Here is an 18,041-nt window from a genome sequence, read left to right as displayed (position 1 = left end):
GGAAATTGCAATGATCATCACTCCCCATGCCTTTTATATACATTAAAGGCAAAGCTCCCATTGGCATCAAAAAGAGCTTTACTCTTTTTTCCAAATTCAGGTGAAAGGGAGATTCCCATCAATCCAGGGGCACAAAGGCTTAAAGCCTCACATCCTGTCAAGCCATGTTCCTCGCCGGTCTTCCCAGTTCACTTCTCAATACTAGCTATTTCTGAAAAAGACATGAACAACAAGCAAACCACATATTAAACGTCAAGTTTGTTCATCAGAGAGGTCAGGTTTGTTCCTCAGACAGCATTTGTTCTGCCAAATAAGGGAAGAGAGTCAAAACAGGTGTTTGTGTAGCTTGCCCAAGGCCACACAGACTAGCTCTACTCACAGGAAGCACAGTGGGGAATCAAACTCCCAACCTCTGGCTCCACAGTCAGATACCTAAACTACTGAGCTACCCAGCCAGCCATTTCAATATCTACACACTAGTAATTTATTATTATTATTTTTAGAAAGACTGGGTACCTGCAGAATCCAATGCTTTTGATCAGTAGACAGTAACTCTTTTTAAAAGAACTTCATCACAGGAACCATGATTGGCTGTGTTACTGAGGAGATATGAGACAGAGAAAGGAGTGAAGCAATGTAAGTGTAGAAAAAGCTGAAACAGATTAGGCAAAATGAAGGCAGGCTATATCAAGGAACCTGAGCCATCTGTCCCTACCACTGTTGCACCCTCAAACCACATATGTAGTCCTTTGTGAAAGCGAAGTTGCACTTCACTTTTAAAAGGAAGCCACTTTTAGGATTATTGCAGTAATAGACAAGATGACCATGATGTGCTCATTTTGAAGATTCTTACAGCTTTGAAGGAAGGCAGGTGGATGTAGGGGAAATGTCAGAAAAAACATTGTCTTGTCTTGATAGAATTTTTTTCTTTTGTGAAATGGAAAACTTTTGTTTGTCTTACACTCAGAAAAGCTTAACAATTCAGATGTCCAACTATCTTGTGCCCTGGGCAATTTGTGTTATTTGACAAAAAGTGAGTGTAGAATATTTGGTGGAAAGTGTCTCTCACAAAATAGCTACAAGTCCCACACACTCCTTGCAGTCCTTGATTTTAAGGACAGTAACACCCAAAGTGGCCGAAAAAAGCCGACACAAGGAACAAAGCTTTCTTAGTTGTGTTCCCTTCCCTCTGGAACAAGCTTCCAATAGAGGTTTTCCAGGCACCATCCCAGACTGTGTTTAGGAAGCTAATTAAGACTGAATTATGTAAAGCTGTCTTCTACTAGTGTAAATGCTGGCCTGAGATCTTTAAATGGTTTTCGATTGTGCTTATTTTTATTCAGTGGTAATTTTCAGATAGCAACGGGGTTCATTGTATTTTATTTTATTTTTGTACTTATTATATAATGTTTTAATCTATGATTTTATTGTATATTGTGAAATGCACAGAGAGTGGCAACACTAAAGGGTGAGATAGAAATGGAATCAGATAGATAGATAGATAGATAGATAGATAGATAGATAGATAGATAGATAGATAGATAGATAGATAGATAGATAGATAGATAGATAGATAGATAGATAGATAGATAGATAGATAGATAGATAGATAGATAGATAGATAGATAGCATGTGGACATGCGGCTGACTTGAAACAATATCTCAAAGACTGGCAGGGCAAGGTCTCTCTTTCTGCACAACAGCCACCTCACAGTCCCTGACAGCGTTATCCCCATGGCTTTTAATTTTCCACTTTGGATGACTTGATTAATCTCTCAGCTGGTCATCCTTGGGCACAAACTGTGCAGAGATCGACAATGACTGTCCAAGTCTGTTAATACGAAAAAGTGTCTGAGTATTAATTATTCTCCTCAGAACCAACTCTGTTGGACTTCGAAAACTCACCCTACTGCTCCTCAGTTTTCATTTTTTTAAAAGTCACACACACAGAAGACAACAAAGGTTTCCTGCAGCAAAGAAGTGTCAGACAATTTAAAAACATAAGCCATTTGTTGCATTTACAGGTCCCCCTCCTGCAAGGACGAGTGAATACTTGCTTTGTAGATATGACCTCCATTTTACCTTCTTTTAGATGATGATGATGATGATATATGTGTGTCTGAGACGAATGGCTAGATGGAAACAAGAACAGAGTTTATGAATATTTATATTTGTACAGAAGATTGACATTCAGCAGGCATACCTCCCATGAAAAGGTACACTTTCTGAAATTATCTTTTGTTTTCAACCTCTAGAGGTGCAGGAGTTCTGTTCTCTCATATATATTACTGTATTCTCCCAGTGAGGTGTAGGGCATTGGTTTGTACATGAGGAGGAAGGTCACACCTATTAAGCAGACCTCTATCAATGTCTAAGGAACAATAATATCTATCTAAATCAGTGGTTCTTAACCTTTGTTACTCGGATGCTTTTGAACTACAACTCCCAGAAACCCCAGTCAGGACAACTGGTGGTGAAGGCTTCTGGGAGTTGCAGTCCAAAACTCCTGAGTAACCCAAGGTTAAGAACCAGTGATCTAAATGATGGTATCAGTATGTCCAAGGGTTTAGTCAGCCGACCACAATGGCAATTCCACGAGACTTTTAAAAGCCTCAAAACTTCTCAGCTGTGAAAATATTGCCTAAACACCTGCTTCTATTCCACATGTTTGACTCCATGCTTTGGGTTTTCTTGATCACTCAGTTGAGACAGAGTGATATCCAAATCCAGTCACTAACTCAGGAGTGCTCTGGATCATACACACTCCTCTGTCTTCCAGATATACCATTGCTATCTTCAGCCAGACACTTGCATTATTTTAAGGTCACACATATACCTCTGGTCTAGCTCCAAAGAAATAATTAGGGCAAGACGAGTCGGACTTTGCCCAAGGGTGCTAAAATTTAGAGACATGAATCTATTTGTGAAAATTAGGAAAAGAAATTACAATGCCCCCCAGCTCTATTCACTCCTCCTCCAACTTGCCCTTGCTGTTGTTGAAAGTATTGATTTTTTTTCTTCAGGGGGAGCACCACATTCTTCCCTTTTTTTCTTTTTGTGGGGGCTTTTGCTTTAGTGTGGAGTATATTGGAAATGGTGCTGCTCGCCCTTGGTGTGGACATTCCTAGCTATGGCTGTGCAAATCTGCAATCCCATAAGATCACAGCAAGCCGCATTCCCTTTCAACCTATGTAGAGAATGAAACCAACAAAGAAGGAGATGCACATCGCAGTTCCCTTTCTAAATGTTTGCTTCAAACTGATTGGGAATATCTGAATAGGGTTTGTGACACAAATCTTCAGAAGATTTAGGTACTCATTGGGGAGGTATGAAATCTGCTGCCAGTCACAGGTGAGGAAGGCTCCTCTGTAGATGAGGAGTGGAACCTGAAACCTGTTGCTGGTGGGTTTTCAAGGGCTGAATCTGAGGAGGATGTGAGAAGAATGTCTAGCCCTCAGGAGAGAAGACTGAAGGCATGGGCCTGGTTGGAAGCCCAAAGGCTTGGCTGCAAGGGAGATGTCTTTGTGAATAGAAAGCTTCCTTGTGAGTAACTGTCTCATCATGAGTGGGTTCTTTTTCCCAAGGAGATTCTGTGGCTGGGTTCCTCAACTTGCTACCTGAGCACCTAGAGCTGTGTGCTGAGAGGTGCTCCAGTGGCACAGCTATAGCATAGCCTCAGTGGGATCTGTGAGCTGCTGAAAATAACTTGTGTGCCAATTCCTTGTGCATTCCTGAACATTGTGTGATCATTTGGCCTCCTGCTTCTTGGACTATGACTTCAAATTATCCTGCCTTGTTGACTGCTGTGGTGAACTTTTCAGTACCTGCTCCTTTCGCTTCCCCTTTTTCTGGGTCTGGGACTTTACTGGCCAGGAGCTTTGATTTCTCCATCCAGTGGGGAATGGGACATGAGAAGTTTTTCAAGACCATCATCAGTACCACTCCTCCCACAACATCTTGGCCTCATGAATCCCCTCAGACCCAGGCATTTGTCAAATGACCATCCCAAAAGCAGCCAAGATGCAGAGTCATCATGGAGCAGAAGGGGCCTTCATGGAGACCCAGCAGTGCCTTGGTAGCTTGTGTGAGATGGGACTGCTTTCTAAGCACCTGTACACTTTAAGAACCTCCAGTTATACAGTAGAAAAACAAAATCCTTCGATTTATAAAGTGCACAAGAGTCTTATAGAAACCCTTATTTAGAGGGCACTTACTGTGCTTGTTAACCAAGCTTGTCAAGTAGGATGTAATGAAAAATGAAAATATGATCAATCAACATGAGCGTATGGACCTGGTTAGCGTGCATTCCTAATCTTGGGCAGCTTGACATTTCTTCCAGAAATGCACACATTGATATGTTATTTATTAAAAGTATTTACTAAACTGATGCTGTTTTTTTTTAAAGAGCAAAGTAGAGTAACACAGATCAGTGGTTTAGGAATTTAGCTGTGGAGCCAGAGGTTGGGAATTTGATTCCCCACTGGTCCTCCTGGGAGTATGGCATGCCTGGGTGGCCTTGGGCAAGTTGCACAATCCCAGAATGCTCTTACATAGAAGAAGGAAATGGTACAACCACTTCAGTGTATTCTGTACCTAGAAAACTCTGGAAAGCTTATCCACAAATCAAAATGCTATTATTATTATTATTATTATTATTATTATTATTATTATTATTATTATTATTATTATTATTATTATTATTATTATTATTATTATTATTATTATTATTATTATTATTATTATTATTATTATTATTATTATTATTATTATTATTATTACTACTACTACTATTACTACTACTATTACTACTACTATTACACACACACACATATATATAATAGCAATGTTAAAAACCATTTAAAAAAGAAAAAAGAAAAAAGAAAAGAAAAATAACATATTAATATTAATAGCATCTATAAGACTCAGTTGTTAAAGGCAGCTTTGAATAGTTTTGTTTTTAACAGTTTCCTGAACATGAGAAAGGAAGGAGCCTGCTGTATCTCCACTGTAGCCTGTTCCAGAGAATAGGGGCCACTACTGAGAAAGCCTGATTTCTGGGAGATATGGCCCAACAAGTATACAAAACAACATGGTCTCCTCCAGAAGTTCAGCAAGGTGGAGCCAGACCAACTACCTTTAGAAGAGGGTTTCACAGGTGAGGTGCTACTGCAGAGAAATATGGCATACAACAGGGGATCTGTTATGGATTACTGACTATGCATTGGCTAATAAAAGCAGAGATGGGATTTTGCACATTTTGCCCTAAGCTTTGTAGGTCTTTGTTAAAGACAGCAGAAACAGTTGGCTCGATGGTTTGTGCCAGTTTGTTTATTGGCCAAACAGGTGTTTGGCATTTTAAAGCCCCACCTCCTCTGGCAGGTATCCACTAAGAGGCAGCACCTGGAAGAGGCAAGGCACTGCTTCTGAGTGGGTGTCTACTAGAGAAAGCAGGGTTATGAAGTGCCCAACACCTGTTTGGTACTAAACGAACTGGTGGTTCAGGCCAGTCTCTAATCTTTGTAGGTCAGAGTCAAGTCCCCTCAGCATGAAGTTTTTAAAGAAACAAAGATGTAGAGATGTGATGAATGATCACACAATTTCTCGTTCTTGGCAACTGTCATGTCAAGGCTCCTCACTCAAACCTATCCCCACTTCAGTGACATTTCCAAGCTTTGTGCCAGAATGAGTCCCCAGTCTCAATTTCCCTTTTATTGTTGATTTTCTCCCATTTAGATGACTTCTTTGTTGTTTCCCCCTTTGTTGCTGCTGATGCTTGTTTCATTCTTCTGAGCAGAAAACTCCTTTATCATGAATCCTGAACAGGAAGGAAGCTGTTTGAGGAAAGAATGGTAACTATCCAACATAGCTTGTTTTTTTTTCTTCTGCCTTCTCTTCCCCACCCTGCAACACACACATCTAAACCTTCTAGAAAGCCTATAATACCTCTTTCCTGCAAGATTTCTTTTGAGGAAAACTAAACTTGCACAGAGAAATCTTTTTGTTTGTTTCTCTCGGAGAGCAAGAGGCTGTGAGCTTAATATCCTTAACCTAATGTGCTACAGAATTGCATCCGCTGTTAGGATTGTCAGGTAATCAGCATCCTATTCCCTGAGATTTCCATGCCAAAGCCTGGGACCCAGAGGGATTAGGCCTTGATATCACCTGGTGGACCCTTAAACAACAACTTAAAAACAGTGTGGAGACTTTAGAGACTCTTATGGCTATGGGTGAATTCCAGCAGGAGCAATTTTTGCTGTTGCTGTCGCTCTTCTAAAATAAAGATGCTATGAGTACTTTCAGGAATTCTTGTTCCATTACTCTGAGTCGCACCATGCCAAGACTTCCCCCTGCATCAGTGGGATTACCTTGCTTCCTGCAAAATCGAAACTTGTTATACCCCTGCTTTTTTCTTTTCTTTTTGGCAATCTTCTATGTAACTTAATATCTCCATGAATCCTGCACAGAAAATATGTCATTCCATGCAGGATTTGTCACCTCCCACTGCAGTTTGGCATTTCCTCCAGGAAAAAAAATCAACCAACCATGAAATATTGGAGAAATCCAGTGAGATTTCCTGGCAGATTTCTTAGGGAAAAATAAAGCCTGCATAGAGAAATCTTCCTGAAAAGTGAAGAGTTGTTTTTCTTCATTTTCTTTCTGAGAATAAAAAAAGTACAAGTTTCACATCTGTATGCAGCCATTCTCAACTACTTTTTTTTTTTTTGGCCACAGCCATAAACACAACACGAAAAAATATAGGCCAAATCAGGGCTGTATATGTCACATCTTGAGCCTTATAAGGTGGTGTGTGAAGATTTGTTTCTATTCTGTGCCCCGCCTTCAAATATTCCAGAGCTCCCCAGAAGTCTATAGGGCCCCTGTGGAGAACGGCTGTGCTAGTCCATGCAAGATAATGAAGAGGCAATGGTGCTTCTGGGTCATGAGGACAAACCATACTATTCCAGGTTGTCAGCAGTCCTTTCTCTGAGATTTTTTGCCCAAAGCCTGTGATCTGAAGAGCAAACTGCAAAACCAGAGTCTCAGAGCCAAAGCCATGAACCTGGCAAATTTAGTTTTCATAATTTTATACCATATACTGCTGCTTTTATATGCCACGTTATTTTACATAAACAAAAAAATTTAAAATTCTTAGGAGTGGCCATCTTACATCTTGGAGTATGGATGGAAAGAAGATGCCTGTATTTCTAAAAGAGAAGACATCTAGTCGGCAACACAAAAGCTTTCAAAAACCTGTTTTACGACAAACACACTGATTTTTATGAACTTTTGAGCCCAGTTTATGTTGCTGATGCTTACTTGGTTTTCAAGGCTTTCAGATCTCTGAGGCCATTTTGCCTCATGAACTTACTTGCCACTTTAAGCTATCAATGGATGGATGAGATTTTCAATTCAGTAGGATTTTTCAATAGAAATTTTTTCAAAAATTGTATGTTTTATATGTTAATGAACAGAATAGGGATGTGAAGAATATTCTAATCCCTCTTGTTCTTGGCAGGTCTCAAAATCTCACCATACTGAGACTTCTTGCCAATGAGTCCCCTGGCAGCAGTGAGATTTCTTGGCTTCCCAGAAGAACAAAATGTTTTTTTCACCAATTCTTTCACACAAGAAACTGCCAAATTCTGGACAGTTCAATGTACTTTCTGGGAAATGTCACACAGAGAAATATACTATTTTGTGCAGGAATTATTGCAGTCCTGTGCAGGTTGGTGTTTCTTTCAAAAGAGGGGGAAAGTCCAAGATTTCTAGGGGGGGGGGGGGACCCAGTACAAATCAGGTTTAGGCTAAACTGTACATGAACCTTGGATAGATTTTGTAAAATTCAACTTATAACTGGAATGGGCTCATTGTCCTCATTAAATTTTAGTTACCAATCTCTACTGCTGCTCTGAAATCCATGAGAATATTGTTGGCTCCCTTGATGCTGTTCCTTCTGTTTATGTAAATTTACTAGTTGCTCAGGATCCCAGGATCTGGGCAATCAGATGAATGTAGGCACTATGATTCTATGCACACTGGAATAACCACTTCAGATGCCCATGCTAATCCATGGATTGTAAGACTACACGAGCCATGCATCAAGAGTGTAGAAAAAGGCATGGTCCTGCAGCCCCCTTTTCCATGTCATATAAATAATGGACAAAGACAGTTATTGTTAGTAGTGAGAGAGACAAGTTGTTTGTTATCATAAGGCAGTAAAAGTGATCATTATAGAATTTGAGTCCAGTCCTCTGACTTGTCTGAGTGATTTGTTATTGTTTGATATGGGTTGTATTACTCTGAATCATTGTATAACTCGGTTTCATGACTTTGAGAAAGAATGCATGTAAAATATGTTCAAATTCTTAATTCTTGGCAGACACCAAGGAAGGAAATGTTTTTGAGTAGGTTTCTCTACTGCCATTATGATCAGATTTCTGTAACGTTGAATAAATAAACATGCGTAGAGATCAGCACAAACTGCTGGTTTGCAATTTGTGCCAGTTTGGTTTTTTCACCAAACAAGTGTTCGGCAGTTCCCAGCGCTGCCTCCTCCAGTGGGTGCCCACACAGAGGCAGCGCCTGGAGATGGTGGGGCAAGTAAGCCAGTGCACAGCCTCTGAGTGGGTGCCCGTTGGAGGAGGTGGGTCTGGAAGGCACCACATAGCTGTTCAGCTGAATAATGAACCATCACAAACTGCTAAACTGGTGGTTTGTGCCCATCTCTAATCATGTGCCAGTTCTGCCTGCTGGAGGGGTCCATAGAGGGAGGGGGGATAATTTTGGAGTCCAGAAAGATTTATCATTCTAATTTCAAAATTCAGTGTGCAGTCCAAGGATTGCCAAATAGAATTCAGCCAAAAACCTATAAGCAACGGTGCACCACTTGCCACTTTTACAGCCCCCATCTAGTTTTTAAGGCTGATTGTAGCAACAAATAGTCTGTTGCTACAGCAATCCAGGATAAGTTTCCTTCCAATGGAAGATGTATTTTCGCCCTTGGGGGATATCTGTTTAAAATGATGAGTTAACTGTATAATCTAGATTGGTTCTAAATATAGTTGCAACCTTTTATTATATGTTTAAGCTGCCTCAGCCATAGATTCCAAGAGCGGGGAAAATGCTTGCTTTCCATTGTTTCATTTTTCCCCCTCATGTTTCTTCAAACTATTGGTCCCCATGCACTAAATTGTGTATCATTGCACCAACAGAATGTTTGAACATTATCATAATTTAATGTATGGTCTAATCAGATGGTAGGCCAGGTATGTTTGCATGGACATTTTGCTGAGGAGTTTTTTTTCTGGGCTTTCTTTTGGTTTCCTCCACCACATGGCCTGGGGGGTGGGGCCTAGGGGGTGGGGATTTCTGCTTTAAATGAGCGTGTCCCAGGACCCTGGGCCCTTTTCCCTAGGAAGCTGGGCTGAGGCTGAAGGCCAGGTAAGTTTTCATGGACATTTTGCTGAGGAGTTTTTTTTCTGGGCTTTCTTTTGGTCTCCCCCACTGCATGGCCTGGGGCGGTGGGGCCTAGGGGGTGGGGATTTCTGCTTTAAATGAGTGTGTCCCAGCACCTAGGCTGAACTTTGTACTCCCTGACCGCATGGTCCTAGGGGGCGGGGTTTAGCTTTAAATGAGAATGAGCAGGAGCACATGCCTAATGGTGTGCAAAATTCTCTGATTCTATCTCTGGCTCTAATATGGTAAATAGGAAAGCCAATTAGATCTGCATACACCTGGGAGGCAGGAAAGTTTTAATGGTTGGATCATACCTCCGCACTATTAAAGAGCAGGCCGGGTAGGTGGGGCTTGTCAGCCATGGAGGGCAGCCCATCTAGGAGAAGGAAAACTCCGATTTCAAACCTCCACTGCCTTGTGGCTATATCCACTCATGGAAAAGGCTTCAGGAGTTAACCTCAAGGTAAAATCCGGAGCTGGAGTCCCGAAGGCAGCATGTGTAGTTCTGCCAACTCCTGCGACGCTGCTGGAACCAGTTGTATTGGCTCTTGATTTTCCATTGGACCATTTCAGCAATGTGGAGAGGGGGTTTCTGCTGCTTGGGTAACAGCCTATCTTCCATATTACTTTACCCAGGCTTCATGCTCTGGAGAGGACACTCCTTGATTCAGAGCATGTTACCACAGTCTCTCAAGACTGAAGGATGCCTATGCTAATCAGATCGTATAGAAGGTGTGTGAGCGTGCGCGTGCAGAGATAGGTGTATAAATAGAATTGACTATGCCTCATTGTTTCTGTGGTTGTCATGTAGTCTGCGCATTTTAGGCAACAGGACATTTTGAGCAGTGTTCTCTGTTTGGCTTTGCCAGTCATTCCATCATAAACCTTTGGATCTAATCTGTTTAGCTAACCAAGAGGATGGCTTGTAGTGATTTTCTTCCCCAGTAGTAGTTATTGTTGCATGAAAGGGAGCAAAATGAAACCAAGCATCTCCCCCTGCCCCCAAATCTCCCTGTTTTTGCTGAAACTCACTGGAATATAGATGATTTCCTGACACATTCTTCCACCATTATAGAAAATAAGATTAAGAATAATTTATGTTCATTTCTGAAATAAGTGAAACACATCTGTAAAATCGTAGATGCCTCTGAGTGTACCTCAAGAAATGTGACACCAGCAGTTATGTAATTTTATTGCTGATGTTACCTCTGTGACAAACTCTCAGCTACAGTTTGAAGAGAATGTCAGAAAATGAGGCTTATGAATTTTAATGACTTTTTATTTTGGACATTGATGTATGTTTTGTACAGCTGCACTCTTCTATGTGCTGACATAAATAAAAGGTACTCTTAATCAAACATTTAAAGAACATTGTGGTTTCAAAGTGTTATTTTTAAAAATCAGCCAAAGGTTGCAATCAGCCATAAATATTTAGTATGACTTCTTTAATCTCAATAATTTGAAACAATATCAAAGGGGGCATTTATGAATTTGTGTATGTCTGTTTGGTAGGACAAAACTGGTGGGAAAGCAACTTTGAAAGCTGAACATGATGAAAGCAAATTGCACTTCTTCATTCAGTGAGCAGATCACTCTCCTACTGTAATATTTAAACTGTTTAGGAGTAATTCCTACGAGTGAGCCAAGCTGTTGAGAATTCGGATTGTATGTCACCAGGCTGACTATTTTTTGTTACTTGGAAGTTTGCAATTTTACTGGCCTTTAGCAAAATTCTGCTGAAGAAGCCTATACACACTTTTAGATAATGCAGTAGTAGGTGAACTGTAAGTTCACTCCAAACTACAACAAAAGCAGAACTTCTACTCTGCTTCATACCTAAACCTTATGCAATCCTATGGTCTCAAATATCAGTTTTTCTAAGTGAACCATCTTTTACAAGCCAGAGTAATGCATAGAATTCTTTGAAAATAAGGGGCTAAGGAATTATTTCATTCTATATGCCAACAAGTTGCTTTCAAGGGTTTGAAGGTATGTGGGATATTTAAGGAGTCAGTTACTGTTGTCTGTCCACAGTGATTTTCCATGACCAGCTGGAACCTCAGCTGTCTTGAGTCCAAGGCCAACATTCTACCTGCTGAACCCCATTGACTGTCACGGAATTGTAGATAGGGCATTTTTGCACCCAAAATTATAAAAGGAGATGTTTTCCCTCAGAACAGGCAATTATGTAATGTCTTCTCCACAAAATAAGGCTTCATGAGAAGTGAAATGTCAGAAAATATTTAACATTTCCATACAGAGCCAACCATGAGAAATGGGATGCTATGAAACTCAATGAAGCAGTGCCATGGATTTGAAAAGAGAGAAAAGTGCATAAGGTTGGAGACATATTTTGGTGGGGTATTCTGTGCTACTTGCTTTCTGAGCATTACAAGCACTGCTGCGCTTAGCAGGAATTATGTGGACCAACCACAAACTAAGATTGGGTTTGGACTTCAGTGCAGCAATTCAGAAAATGGTCTGCTTTAGCTCACATTGATTCATTCCACATTGATTTGTTCCACCAAAAGGAAGAGGATCTTAGAATTTACCTAGGGATAAACTTTATTTCCCATGAGTTTTCATCAATTTAGGGTGTTAGATCTCTCCTATCAACATAAATGAGATATAAGCGCATGTCCCTAGGGCTGCAATCCTATGCATACATCAGAACTTTCTCATAAGTACACATGCATGGGATTAATCCACCTGACTTGTTTGCAGTCTTATTCATTTTGTTGCACTGCTCTTTCATAGACTGAAATGGAAAACTTTTAGAATTTGACACTAGAATGTTTTAAAATATCCTTTTGAAATATTTAAAAAGAAAAAGTTGAAAGATGCTGTAAAGGCATTGGACTTTTAAGTAAGAGAGAGACAAGGAAACTAAGTAAGCCCCCCCCCATCTCTCAGGGGGAAAAAAACCACCTCAGTTCCACCATTTCTCTGTACAGAATTTTAATTTAGGTCTCTTTTTGTGTAGTTTCAAAGAAATTGCTTTCATCTGAAGATAAGGCAAAAAAGAAAAGTGTGTTCACTGAACAAGCATTCAGTCCTTGTTATTACCAGAAAGAGAGCATTATCTAACTAGGGAAGAAAAGAGTAAACAAAGATATAAGTAAAGCAAATTTGCTTACATTTTCAGGGATGAAATGAGCAGTAAAGCTTATAAGAATAAAAGAGACATAATCAGCATTATCATGTAGGTAAGACAAATGAAATAAAGGATGAAAGCATTCTTTTTTTCTCTCTTTTTGATAATGTGAAGAGGTATTTTCAGATATCCTTGAAAATTTTCTCTGTAATTAAAAAAGGAATAAAAATGAAACGGATGGCAGCAAGTCCCACTCTTGAGATGGGAGCTGAAGAGGTAGTATTAATTGGTGGCATCTTGAAGGAGTATTTTCAATAGATATATACTTGGCTTCTTATGTAAACTTTTGATATAGCTTATTCACACACAAAGTCACTCAAAAGAATGCAGGATGTTTAATGCAGTGATGGTACATTATTTTCTCAATACTCTACGAGGACGTAATTTTTTTCCGACACCCATTCAGTCAGGGGCTATAATCCTTGGGTGTCCTGTTTTTATTTAGTCCACAAAGGAAGAACATTTCACAAGGATCTAAACCATAATATCTTAATCATGAAAACAGTACAACCACAGTAGTATTTTACCATGACAAAAAGAAAAGAAAAAAGTATAATTAGCTATCTGTTAATAGCTATTTCCTTGTATTTGAACAAATGCTTAAAAACATTGCAGAATTTTGGTATTGTGACCACCCATATGTACTGGAAATAGAAAGTCATAAGAATGGCATTAGACATTTCAAAATGAGGTGAATCAGTTTAGTTTTGGCCCTGTGACAAGATACACATCTCTGTTACTGTTTCAGTTTTAACAGTATCACAAGGACAGGTCTAGAGGTGACAGGAATTCCTCTACATCATCCTTCCAGTGATAGAGATTGCATAACATTGACTGAAATTCTGTTGTGCAATTTACACTTGCAGAAGGGTGATGGCATCACTGGCAGGCAGCAGTTTTTGTTAGTTAAAGACTTCTGTCCCATGGCTTTTCCATCTCCTGTGTAATCCCTTTCATTGTATGAAGTTGTTGGAGCTGTGGAATGGAAGGAGGAAGCCTTTAATTGATAAAAACCTTCTCCTGGCGTTGACAACATCCTCCTGCAGTGTTGATTATTGGGGAGCTGGGGAACATTGTATCGTGTTACTGTACCATGTACTTTAAAAGCCTTGAAAATACTGATAGAAACATTGTATATATGCTAGAAATTGGAATGCATTGAAACCTGTTTAATGCGTTCCAATGGGGAAGAATCGTCATTGTCTAGCGAAGATCGCCCATAGGAAACCCGCTTTGCGAACCGCCGATCAGCTGTTTAAATAGCTGTCTTGCGAAGCTTAGGTCCTGAAAACACCCGTTTTGTGAGCACGGAGAGAGCTGTCAAAATCGTCATCTAGCGAAAAACGGTTTGCGAAGCAGGGATGAAACATTGTCCAGCGAAATTTCCCCATAGGAATCACTGTTTTGTGAATCGCTATAGCGATCGCAAAAAGTCAATGTCTAGCGAAAAAACTGTCATGTGGGGTAACTGCCTAGCAAGGCACCACTGTATATGAACATAATGTACAGCTTCTTTCCATACTACATCCCAACTGCTTTTGAAGCTCCATCCACTTCAAAACGTGTTTGTCATACAGCATATGAGGCGGGCTGCATTGCAAGAAACTCTTATCATCTGTATTCCATATTTTTGAAATCCTGAACCCTGGCAGACCCACTATATCAACCATCAGTACCGTGATGGTTGGGGCATCTGGATACTTGGACTCCATCTGCAAACCATATGCCACCAGTACACCTAGCTGTGTAAGAGATACTGAAAACTTTCTAAGGAAATGGTTGTTGTGGGTTTTCCGGGCTGTTTGGCCGTGTTCTGAAGGTTGTTCTTCCTAACATTTCGCCAGTCTCTGTGGCCGGCATCTTCAGAGGACAGCACTCTGTCCTCAGCACAACAACCATTAGATCCCACCGTGAAAGCCCTCACGAATATTTCTAAGGAAACTTTAATCCACACACAACACCAGGGTAGCACAGTAAGTCACAACTAAAGTAGGCCTATTTGAATCAATGGAATTCATGAAGGAGTTGAATCACCCACTGATTGAACAGGCCTGCTCTCGGGTGACATACCACACTAAGCAACATAATTTCATCCATTAAATTCTAACAAAGGATGTTGTAAAGGTAGGGTTTTGGTTCCTTTTGCCAAAAATAAGTCCCTGTACAGATGCAACCAAAGATGTGAAATGTTTACTGAAAAGATGAGCTACTAATAATAGCTTACAGCAACACTCCAGGTTCAGCAAAAATGCCAATAAACAAGTGAGTAATTAAGTAATCTGGGTTTGCTGTACATTTCCTGAAAATATACACATGAATCTTCTGTTTACTGGTCTTCAGATGTATCAGTTTTATACAGTATTGGATTGGGATTTAGAAAGAAGAGCACATAGGAGATCTCACTCTTATTTCCTCTATTATTTTCTCCTACAACATTTTTAATGCAGATAGTAATAAGCTGAGAGAAAAGAACACCTCAGTCTGGATTATGGCATAAAATGGCAGGGAATCAGTGATACGTTTCCCTTTCCTGTTTGATCCATAGGAGATTTATTTGTTTGCTTGTATATGGGAAAGCACTTGTGTCTAATATGAAAGGAGTGGAGAGAAAATGACAGCAAAGGATTTAAAATATCCTTGAGGACTCCTTTGGGTTTTGGGCATGGAAATGACAAACGTGCTCCATCTGTCCAGAAGTAATGATAATGTGAACTTCCATAGGATCAAACTGGGAACAAAGTGAGCAACATCATTAAGAAAAGGAGGAGGCAGTTGGTATGCTGCAGAGAAGGACAAAGGTAGAGCTCAATAGAACAGGGTTTATAATTAAAAACACATACTACATGATTTATTGAGGCCAAGGAGGTGATGGAAGAAAGGAGGAGGCAGCAGCAGAGAAAGTCAAAACAAAGATGCAAAGAATGGAAACTGAGTACAATGGAGATGATTACGATTTTCCCTCTATATCTGCGTGATAGCATTACATCCAGGCTGTTCATGAGTTTTACTTCATTATCTACACTATAAAACAGGCTTCCTTAAATATGCCCATTACATGAGTATCTCTGTGTCTTTGTATGCTAGGAAGCACACAAAAATAATCCTAAAATTTAAATGACATCATATAAATTTGATGTAAATTCAGTATGCAGTACCAAGGTGCTTTTTCTTGTTTTGTTTGTAATCAGGATAACTATTCGTGTCTCTCTCTCTCTTTCTTTCTCTCTCTCTTTTCATTTGAAAAATTAACTTTCAAGAAGATTCTTGGCTAACGGGCCACAAAGCATGAATTAATTTATTACAGCTCAACTGCCTTAAATACAAATGTTCCAACTTAGTTCACCTACAAATGTCACTTTTAATGAAGTGTTGCACATTTGGATACTCATTTTTAGGGTTCCATCCAATCAGCTGTTCCTTTTTCCAGGACAATCCATCCCCTTTCCTCAACATCCCACCCATTTTGTGTATGTGTGTTTCATTCCAATGAGCACTCCATGTCCACAGAGGAGTCTCAACTTCCATAAGGTTATTTTGGTTTCCCTGTCCCCTTTACTCTCCCCATTCCAATATTGTTGGTTCATCAATAAACCTTTGTGCTTTCCAGCTTTCTGACATCTCTGGATGTTTTGGCTACACAAGGATAAACCTGTTGTTGTTTAGTCATTAAGTCGTGTCCAACTCTTCATGACTCATGGACCAGAGCACAGCAGGCTCTGTCTTCCACTGCCTCCTGGAGTTGGGTCAAATTCATGTTGGTAGCTTTGATGACACTGTCCAACCATCTCGTCCTCTGATGTCCCCTTCTCCTCTTGCCTTCACACTTTCCCAACATAAGGGTCTGTTCTAGGGAGTCTTTTCTTCTCATGAGATGTCCAAAGGATTGGAGCCTCAGCTTCAGGATCTGTCCTTCCCATGAGCACTCAGGGTTGATTTCCTTCAAAATGGATAAGTTTGTTCTCTTTGAAGTCCAGAGGACTCTCAAGAGTCTCCTCCAGCACCACAGTTCAAAAGCATGAATTCTTCGACAGTCAGCCTTCTTGATGGTCCAGCTCCTAGTTCCATACATCGCTACTGGAAAAACCATAGCTTTGAATATGCGGACCTTTGTCAGATGCTGTCTAGGTTTCTCATTGCTTTCATCCTAAAAACAAGCGTCTCTTAATTTCATGGCTGCTGTCCCCATATGCAGTGATCATTGAGCCCAAGAAAGTAAAATCTGTCACTGCCTCCATATCTTCCCCTTTGGAAGTAGCCATGATCTTTTTTTTCTCTCTTTTTTCTTTTGATGTTGAGCTTCAGACCATTTTTGGTGCTCTCCTCTTTCACCCTCATTAAGAGGTTCTTAAATTCCTCCTCACTTTCTGCCATCAGAGTGGTGTCATCTGCATATCTGAGGTTGTTGATATTTCTTCCTGCAATCTTAATTCCAGATTTGAATTCATCCAGTCCTGCCTTTTGCATGATGTATTCTGCATATAAGTTATATAAGCAGGGAGACAATGTACAGCCTTGTCGTACTCCTTTATTTATTTATTTATTTTATTTATTTCCCAATTTTGAACCAGTCAGTTGTTCCATATGCAGTTCTGACTGTTGCTTCTTGTCTCACATATAGATTTCTCGGGAGATAGACAAGATGGTCAGGCACTCCCATTTCTTTAAGAACTTGCCATAGTTTGTTGTGGTCCACACAGTCAAAGGCTTTTGCATAGTCAAAGGGTACACCTAGGAAATAATAATTCAGTGTTGTTAGGAAGGGACACATTAGGCTGTGTCCTGAAATAGATTTCCAACAACCAGTTTTCACTAATTTTGATACCTATTTGGCAAGTTTGTTCATGATGTTACTAAATCAAACCATGTGGAACTACCAAAGTTCACACTTTTAATTTTGGTTGAAATCAATGGAGAAAATTAAAATAAAGCTCAGATTGCTAAACCATATTAAATCATGTCAATGCTTGGAGTCAGAGGGCATTGTTTTCTCCGTTTTGCAACTCACTGTCTGATTAAATCCATATGGAGCCAAGTGTTTTGCTGCTTGCTGACAATTTTCCACCTGCAATTGCCAGGCTGCACTGGGACACATGTGCATATTACACAATGAGGAGGTAGAACAAAAGAAGCAATATGCTAAAGTTGACAAAACAAGGATTTCAACTTACATATTTTCTTTGTGTGACAATCTGAAATCCAAGAAATGCAGTTTATGGGTTCCATTTAGTCATTTAAAAACTACCATTAAACTTTTCTTGTGATATGGGTAACCTACCAGCATGTTTTCATGTTGCTGTTTTTCAAAGAAATTTATAGAGAGATGCTGTTTCTACATCAACCTAAACTTGAGGATAAGTATCTTAAGATATCAAACAGAAGTAATTCTAAAGCTGAACATCTCAAGGTAATATATTTCTAAAGCCACAAACAT

At 39.9% G+C, this 18,041-nt stretch overlaps 1 long non-coding RNA gene across 3 annotated transcripts in view; it reads left to right on the top strand.

Annotated features, from left to right (window-relative positions):
• Positions 1–2,103: 2,103 nt before the first annotated feature.
• Positions 2,104–18,041, top strand: part of LOC144588703 (uncharacterized) — a 35,609-nt gene continuing 19,671 nt past the window's right edge. Inside the window, exon 1 of one of the 3 annotated variants that reach the window (XR_013544382.1) lies at positions 2,104–2,216. This is a non-coding gene — a long non-coding RNA (uncharacterized LOC144588703). Of the gene's footprint in view, positions 2,217–2,329; positions 5,850–9,160; positions 18,015–18,041 lie in introns of those variants that run through there. The other 2 variants (XR_013544380.1, XR_013544379.1) reach the window with 2 other exon arrangements.

This window comes from Pogona vitticeps, chromosome 1 (genome assembly GCF_051106095.1).
Source record: "Pogona vitticeps strain Pit_001003342236 chromosome 1, PviZW2.1, whole genome shotgun sequence".
NCBI classification, from domain to species: domain Eukaryota; kingdom Metazoa; phylum Chordata; class Lepidosauria; order Squamata; family Agamidae; genus Pogona; species Pogona vitticeps.
Note: the sequence above shows the minus strand (reverse complement) of the source record. Positions and strands in the feature narration are given on the sequence as shown.